This window comes from Chrysemys picta, unplaced genomic scaffold, assembly GCF_011386835.1.
Source record: "Chrysemys picta bellii isolate R12L10 unplaced genomic scaffold, ASM1138683v2 scaf2280, whole genome shotgun sequence".
NCBI classification, from domain to species: domain Eukaryota; kingdom Metazoa; phylum Chordata; order Testudines; family Emydidae; genus Chrysemys; species Chrysemys picta.
In genome coordinates, this window is record NW_027054983.1 from 1 (window position 1) to 8,794 (window position 8,794).

An 8,794-nucleotide genomic window follows, 5' to 3' on the forward strand; every position below is an offset into this window, starting at 1 on the left:
CCCCATATGCTCCCGTACTCCTCACATGCTCCAGCCCCCCTGTACCTCCCTACCCCTTCCTCTCCTCACTCTCCCTCCAGCCCTGCCTCCTTTCTCCTTCTACCCCACTGTCTCTTTCTCCCCGGTCAGGCCGTTCTGTGAGCCCTTCCCCAGATCTCCCTCCCACAGGAGCCCTCCTAAGGGATGGCGCTGCCTCTCGCATATTGCCAGGGGCTCCTGGCAGGGTCTGGTTCGGTCTGACTCTCCCCTCCCCCAATCTCCCCCCTCAGGCCTGCACTCCAGGCGCATTTTGGACACTGTGGTGTCGGAGCCTGCCCCGGGGCTGCCCTGGTACAGCCGTGTTGTGTATGTGGACGATCAGCTCACCTATGTCTACACCAGTGGGACGAAGAGGGCGGAGCCCTACACGCTGTGGATGGCGCAGAACGAGGGTTCGGAGTTCTGGGACGAGGTGACCTGGTGGGGACAGCGCTTCCAGAAATGGTACAACGCGAGTCTGAACACCCTGAGTCAGCTCTACAACCGGACTAAGGGTGAGTGAAGGACACAACACGACCTAGGGATGCAGGGAAATGGGGTGGGGGTTGGGAGTGTGGTTGATGTAAACAGGGTGAAGGGACACCGGGATGTGTGTTGGGGAGGGGACAGAGTCCGAAGGCGCATTTTCTCGCTGGAGTCAGTGTGAATGTGGGGGACAAAGGGATATGGGATGGGGGGAGGGGCTGCAGGATGGAGGGTCCATGCGAAAGAGATTTTTTTGACACCCTCCAAAGTGGGACTCTCAGATTGTCCCCTCCCCAAACAGCCCAGACTTCTGCTACCAGTCCCACTTGCAGCTGCCTCTGCTGCCCTTCGGGGGGGCCCCCTCCCACCCCCGCCCTTTCCCAGACATATATTTCCCAGACAGAGTGGCAGAGGTGCAAAAGCCAGAAGTTCCCAGCAGACCCGGCTAGTTCGACCTCCTGGTGACGCAGGCCAGAGAATCGCACCCAGCGATTTCTGGACTGGGGGTTTGTTCCTCCTGGCTACAACAGTGACTCTGTCAGACCCTAGAGCTAGAACAGGGTTCTGAGACGTCTTGTCTCAATTCCCAGATATCGAGTGATGGGGAACCCCAATATCGACAGCCCCAAGTGTTCAGACATCACGAGTCAGACCACCAAAATCCTGAGTTTGGCTTAAGCGTTGTAAGTATTTTGGGAATAATATTGGAGCTTATTTTTATTTGCCCTCTGGTTTGAGCCCTTAGGGGACACATTTCTGGGGTTTTCCCTGCTGCTAGAAGGACTAGAAGTTACTGCTGTAAGAAAAGAGAGCTGAGACTTTCCCCTAATCCCATGAGTCCAGGAACTGGGGATTTATTAAAACCACCCACTATCATGAAACGCACAGTAAAGTCACAAGAGCAGGCCGTGCTGCATTCACCCCAGCCCTGGGGAGAAGCTGCTCACCAGTGAGCCTCCTTCATTGTTCACTTTGTCTTATTTCCAGAGTGAGTTTTTCTCAGGTCAGACTCCGCAGAGTGTCATCAACTTGGGCTGGAGAGTTAGTGAGAGAATCAGCCCCTGCAACGTGCAGATTTCAGAGTAGCAGCCGTGTTAGTCTGTATCCGCAAAAAGAACAGGAGTACTTGTGGCACCTTAGAGACTAACAAATTTATTAGAGCATAAGCTTTCGTGGACTACAGCTAAATTTGTTAGTCTCTAAGGTGCCACAAGTACTCCTGTTCTTTTTGCAACGTGCAGAGACTCCCGGGCTGCCTTACTCCTGGCAGCACAAACCCAGCACGGAGCCCCCGGGGTCAGGCAGGTTCCCCTGCACGCTATCGATAGACGTGTACAGAGCCGTTCTTCCTGCTCAGTCCCTGATGTGGAGGGCTGTAGTCACCTGGCCAGGCCCCCGATTGTGCTGTCTCACTTAGCACGGGAATGATCCATAAGCGTTCAGTGCCTGGCGCTGCTGAACTGTCCCTGGCAGGTGAGGGTCTCTCTGATGTAATTGCTCCTCCCTTCCTGACAGGGGACTCGTGAGTGACAATCCCTGTTTTCCCCGTGTCAGTGGTACTGGCCTGTCGCATTGGTGCTCACCCAGGAGTGTCCCCAGCCCCTTGTTGTAGCACCTCCAATCCCTCCTGGCTCCCAGCACTGACAGCAGCAATGAGAACTAATTCCTGTCCTGCCCTGGACACCTGGGTTTCTGGTGGCCCTGCCCCAGGACTAAGCGACAGGGTGGAGGGTTGCCAAGTGTCTGCCCCCCAGCCCGCCCCCTCTGTAGCTAGTTTAACCGTCTCCTGACTAGTCTCACCCATTGGTCCCCTGCTGTTGAGCCTGTCCAGCCTGACCTGTTCACACGGACACCAGCCTCCCCAGTGCTGAGAGAGGGGCTCCGCTCGCCTGCGCTGGGGAGCTGCTGTTCTGTTCCCACTGCCCCCTCCCCAAACCACTGTCCCTCCTGCCCTCCTCCCCCCATTTACCCCTCTTCCTCCCCCCATCCTGGGGCTGCCAGATCGCCAGAGACTGTCCTGAGTCCTGCATCTTGACCACCAAGTGTTCTCTCTAGCTGTGTCTGCCCCCAACACGCACATGGGGGGAATTCGGGGTCTGGTCCCTCTGAGACCTCATCGGTGTCCTGTCACGGAGTGTGGGGGAACTCAGGGCCCTGCACCCCCGGCTTCCTGCGATTCACCATGACTCTTAGTCAGCCAGTAAAGCGGAAGGTTTATTTAGATGACAGGGACACAGTCCAAGACAGGTCTTGCAGGCACAGACCACAGGATACCCCTCAGTTAGGTCCATCTTGGGGTCCTCAGGCACCCCAGCCCCCTTGGGAGGTCAGAGCCCTCTCTGCTTCCCAGCCACCTCACCAGCCAGCTTCCGAGACTCTCCTTCAGCGACCCCTCCCACAGCCTTTGTTCAGTTTCCCAGGCAAAGGTCTCACCTGGCCTCTAACCCCTTCCTGGGTTCTCATGTTACATGCTCAGGTATTCTCTGTTGGTCAGTGTCCCATCCCCCCATTGCAGACTATCCTAGCCACACTCCCCTGTCAGCATTCACAGACCACATTAAGAACAGTCCCAGTTCGTCACATGCCCCACCCTGCTTATCCCTGTGGAGTGCAGCATGGAGGAGAAGAGGGGTGGGTGGGGAGGGCTGACCCACCCCACTCCTCTCGGGCACCTGGCTTGGGATCTCTGCGTGTCTGTGACCAGCCGCCCTGCATCTCTCCAGATTCTCAGTGGTTCTCTCGTTACTCCATCCCTTTTCACCTCAGTTGTTTTCTCACTTTTTGACTTTAGTTGATTGGTATAAATCAGCAGTGTCCAATAGAAATTCGATGCTAGCCACACTTGTGGTTTTGTATTTTTCTTATTAGCCACATTACAAAAAAGCCACATGCATTAGCCACAATTCAATAGCCTATTAGCCACCTGTGGCTAGTGGCGAACGTATTGGACACCACTGATATAAATAGTTAGTTGGACTCTTCTAGCAGAGTTTCTTTTGCTCCTGAAACTGGGCATGTCTCGGTCTCCGGGCTTCAAACCCGGTGCCTCCTGTGGCAAGCCCATGCCTTTGAGCGACCTACACTCCAGCTGTCTAAAGTGCTTGGATGAGACTCCTATTGCAGATCGCTGTCAGCTCTTCCACCAGTTCAGTCCACATCTGAAAAAGGACAGGGAGGCCAGGCTGAAGTTGTGACGGGTTTGGTCACAGAGACTCCCCTTGAGACTGTCACTCCATGTCCTGGGATACCACTGAGAACAACCCTCCTACCCGAATAGGTTTCCCTCCACTCCCGTCTTGCTGAGTTAGACACACCAGTCACCTCCAGCACAGACTCAGAGGTTGGGCCACAGAAACAGATTCACTCAGCCCAGGGGCTTCTCAGTTAACAGTGACTTTCCCAGCACTCAGTATTCAACCTTTTTGGGAGCCCAAACCCCAAATAAATCCCTTTTACTCTGTATAAAGCTTATACAGGATAAATTCATAAATTGTCCACCCTCTATAACACTGATCGAGAGATATGCACAACTGTTTGCTCCCCCAGGTATTAATCAGTTACTCTGGGTTTATTAATAAACAAAAGTGATTTTATTAAGTATAGAAAATAGGATTTAAGTGATTTCAAGTAATAGACAGAACAAAGTAAGTAACAGAGCAAATTGAAACAAAACACTCAAGTCTAAGCCTAATACATTAAGAAAATGATTACAGGAAATATATCATCCTCAAAGATGTTCCAATAAGTTTACTTCACAGACTGGACTCTTTCCTAGTCTGGGCCCAATCCTTTCCCCGCTACAGTCACATTCATAATCATATTTCCATAAAGTATGTGGAGTGCAACGTCACAATCCTTAATCCTGAGTGCCAAAGTGGGTCTCTGACCCATTCTAGACCTGCAACATCCCAAAGACTGAAGTTGTGCATTGTCTCCATCATTCCTTCCCTGGATGTAGGGGACTGGGACGCCACCCTCGATTTGAAAGATGCCTATTTCCACACCTCTATTTTCCGAGGCCACAGAAGGTTTCTTGGGATCGTTGTGAACCAGACTCATTGCCAGTTTACCATCCTCCCGTTCAGCCTGTCAGCAGCCTAATGGGTCTTTATGAAATGCTGGTAATAGTGGCAGCCTTCCTGAGAAGGTGAGGGGTGCATGTGTATCTGTACCTCAGTGACTGGCTGGTCAATGACCAGTCCAATCCCAGGTGAAAGCCAGCATCCACCTCGTCCAAACAACCTTTCGAGCACTGGGCCTGCTGATAAACGAGCAGAAGCCAACACTCCTCCCGGCTCAGAGGATAGTGTTTATCGGAGCGTTGCTCAATTCTACCCAGGCCAGGGCCTTCCTCCCAGGAGCCCACTTCCAGTTAGTGTCGTCACAGGTCAAGGCCCACTCAGGCTGTTGGGTCACATGGGTCGCGTGCCTATACGAGGTGTGGTATGCGAGGTTGCACCTCAGACCCCTACAGGCTTGGCTGGCCTCAGTGTACCAGCCAAACAGCCATCATTTGGACTCGGTGCTCACAGTGCCTGCCCATCTTTGGCACCTCACGACACAAGGTCAGTGGTCCTGGCAGCAACTCTTGCTATGGATAAACGTCAGAGAGCTCAGAGCGGTTGGCCTAGCATGTCAGGTGTTGTTACCCACCATTGCAAGCAAGGTGGTGCAAGTTCTTACAGACAATATGGCAGCCATGTTTTACATCAACAGGCAGAGACCGGCCCGCTCTTCTCCCCACTGTGTCAGGAGGCCATTTGCTTGTGGGAGTTCTTCATAAAGCACTCAATCCACCTCAAAGCTTCTCCCCTTTCGGGAGCCCAGAACAAGCTGGCAACTCAGATCTTCTCACCATGAATGGTCCCTATGCCCCAACGTAGCAAGGACCATTTTCCAGTGGTGGGTACTCCCCTCGTAGACCTGTTCATGACCAGACAGAACAGGAAATGTCAGCCGTTCTGCTGTCTGTGTGACTGCAACCCGGGCTCACTCACAGATGTCGTCTTACTCCCTTGGAGAAATCACCTGTTCTGCGCCTTTCCCCTCTCCCCCCAATTCCTTTTGTGCACAAGATCTTGCTGAAGATCAAGAGCGAAGATTATTCTCATAGCCTCAACCTGGCCACATCAGCACTAGTGTGGCTTATTTCTAGACCTGTCAGTAGCAACTCCAATGCCGCTCCCTCCCCTTCTGGACCTGGTCTCGCAAGATCGCGGCCAAATGCTCCATCTGCCTGACAGGTCCATGTTTAAACCTGCAGAACTGGCCTGTTCGGAGCAGGTCTGCTAGGTTTTGCTAGGCAGTAGGAATCCAATTACCAGAGCTACTTACCTTGCCAAGTGGAAGCGTTTCTCCATTTGGTCTACCCTGCAAGGCCTCTCACCGGGGTGCCAGAATCTCCCTATGAGTGTGGGGGGGCTACCGGTGCTGAAACTGTGACTCCGCCTCTTCCCCAATTCCCCTCCCCCCGCTTCACCTCTTCTCCTCAGGCTCTGCCCACTCCTCCCCTTCCCCTCCCCCCACTCTCACCTGCTGCTAATGTGGCAGGGCCATGGCCCCTTGGTCCCCCTGTTCTGGCACCCCTGCCTCCTCACCCACTGAGTCATCTTTCAGATGAAGCAGATACTCCAGAACCGTCTGGGAACAGCCAAGTTTAGCGATTTCATCCGTTAAGGTACACCTAGGAGCGATCTCCGCATTCTACCCCTGCTGGGTGGTCAGTCAGGTTTTTCACATGAAATGTCCATTCCCTTCCTCGAGGGCTTTGAAAGGCTGTACCCACAAATCTGGGAACCCATCTGTGATAAATGAGTGGGGGTAGCACCCCAACCATTCAGTAGCTATAGAATCCTCCTTAGCAGCTGTACCCTAACTGCCTTCCCTGTAAAGAGTTAAGAGGTAAGCTTAAAATGAGTTGGCACCTGACCAGGGGAACCAGTAAGGAAGCTGTACCCTCTCAAAGTGGGAAAAAGTGCTGGGTGTGTGGGTCTTTTGTTCTCTTGGCTGCAGAGGGACAGGGCAGTACTTATGCCGTAAAAAGCTCTGGGCCAGGTATGAAAAATTATCAGGATCATACCTAGAAACTACTCATTTGGAACCACCGATATGGAAGTTGTTAGGGTTCCCTCCCCACTCTAAACTCTAGGGTAAAGACGTGGGGACCCGCATGAAGAGCTCCTAAGCTTTTTCTACCAGCTTAGGTTAAAACCCCCAAGGTACAAAATTCCCTGCACCCTGAGAAATGCTTCTCTCACTGCCACCATCAAGTGTTTTAAACAGGAATCTGGGACAGGAACCACTTGAAGTTCCCCTTCCCCCCAAAATACACTCTCAAGCCCCTACACCCCCTTTCCTGGGAAGCTTGAGAATAATCTCCTAACCAATTGGTTACACAGTGATCTAAAAACCCACTCCCGGGGTTTTAAAACCATAGAAAACAGGTTCTTAAAAGAAGTTTTTTATTAAAACAAAGAAGGTAAAATCAACTCTGTAAAATCAGGATGGTAACTATTTTACAGGGTACTCAATTTCCAAACTCAGAGGGATTCCCCCTCTGGACAAAACCTTAAAGTTACAGAAAAAAACAGGAATAACCCTTCCCTCTAACAAAGGGAAAGCTCACCAAGCAAAACAAACAGAAACCTACTTGCAATGCTGACTAAACTTACTTTAGAAAAGTGAGGTTTGGTGAGAAGATGACTGGTTGAGGAGATTGATTTTCTGCAGGTACTTCTTGTCTCCCAAGATCACTCTGACTCAGACAAAGAGCCACACACAAAGTCTTCCCCCCTCCCAAGATTTGAAAGTATCTTGTCCCCTTATTGGTCAGATGCCAGCCAGGTCAGGTGTCAGTCTGGCTACCTGAATTTCTTAACCCTTTACTGGTAAGAGGATTTTATAGCACTGCATCAGACCCTCTCCCCCGTCCCTTTATATTTATGACAGAAGTAGAACAAGAAATGTTCAGGTAGACACGATTAGGCCAATCTCTTTTTATGGCTTGTGGATTCCTGTGTGCTAACCCCACATGCTTTTGTTTTGTTGTAACCTTTAAACTGGATCCCAAGAAAGCTACTCTTGGTGATTAATCCTTGCAGTTGCTCTTTTAAGATCTAGCAATAACCTAAGTTTTCCAAGGGTGTTTTTTCTTTTTTTTTTAAATAAAATTTCCTTTTTGTAAGAACATGACTGGATTTCTGTGTCTTATGAGGTAAAGAGGTAGTGCATATATTAATCAGCTAATACAACCGCTGGGTTCTCCTTTTCTTTTGTTTCCTTTCTTGGCTTTCCCGAAGAAGGGGTGGAAAAGCTGAGGGGCCCCAGAAAAACTTCCCAAGAGAGTTCTTCTGGATTGGCAAAAGGCAGATTTTCACTTGGGTGGTGGCAGCATTACCAGGCTGGAGTGGCCAGTATTAATTTTTCGAGTCCTTGCAGGCTCCCACCTTCTGCACTCGAAATGCCAGAGTGGGGAATCAGCCTTGACAACATCCCCCTGGGGGACTTAAACCTGGTCCTGTCAGAGCTCACGGGGCCTCCCTTTGAGCCTCTAGCATTGTGCTCTCTGTTGGACCTTTCCTAGAAGGTCGCCTTTCTGGTGGCAATTACCTCAGTCAGGAGGGGCTCGGAGATTAGAGCTCTTATGTCAAAACCTCCATATACAGTGTTCTTTAACGACAAGGCAGTGGCATAGCCAGGTTAAGAGCACGGGGAGCGGAGCTAAAAAAAGGCACCGGGAGCAAAAAGTGTCGGGAGAAAAAAAGGCGCCGGGAGCAATAAAAATGCTCCACTCCGGCAGCAGCGCAGGAGCAAAAGGCGTCGGAGCACAAAAAAGGCACAGCTTCTGCTCAGTGGGGGAGCGGCCGCTCCCCCTGCTCCCCCCCAACCCGGCTACGCTACTGCGACAAGGTACAACGTTGCCGCCACCCAGTGTTCCTCCCAAAGGTAATCTTGGAGTTTCATAGTAATCAGGGTATTTTCCTGCCCATTCCCTTCCTCAAGCCGCACAAGAATAGGGAGGAATGACATCTCCACCCTCTGGATGTTAGGCAGGTGTCCTAAGCTGATCCATAAATCCACACCGCTCTGATAGGATGAAAACCCTACCCCTTTTGGCTCAGAGAATTTCATTGTGGATTACATTGTGCATTCACATGTGCTACGAGCAGGCAGGTGTCCCACCACCTGCCTTCCTTGTGGCCCATTCTGTGAGAGCACAAGCTTCCTCAGTGGCGTTCATGGCCCAGGCCTGATCCAGGACATTTGCAGAGCAGCGACCTGGGCGTCAATA

At 51.5% G+C, this 8,794-nt stretch overlaps 1 long non-coding RNA gene across 1 annotated transcript; it reads right to left on the reverse strand.

Moving 5' to 3' along the window:
* Positions 1-5,032: 5,032 nt before the first annotated feature.
* On the reverse strand, positions 5,033-7,273 carry LOC135980224 (uncharacterized). Its single transcript, XR_010597399.1, has 2 exons — positions 7,176-7,273; positions 5,033-5,427 (listed from the first exon to the last, which is right to left on the reverse strand). It is a non-coding gene; the product is annotated as an uncharacterized LOC135980224 (long non-coding RNA).
* Positions 7,274-8,794: the final 1,521 nt, after the last annotated feature.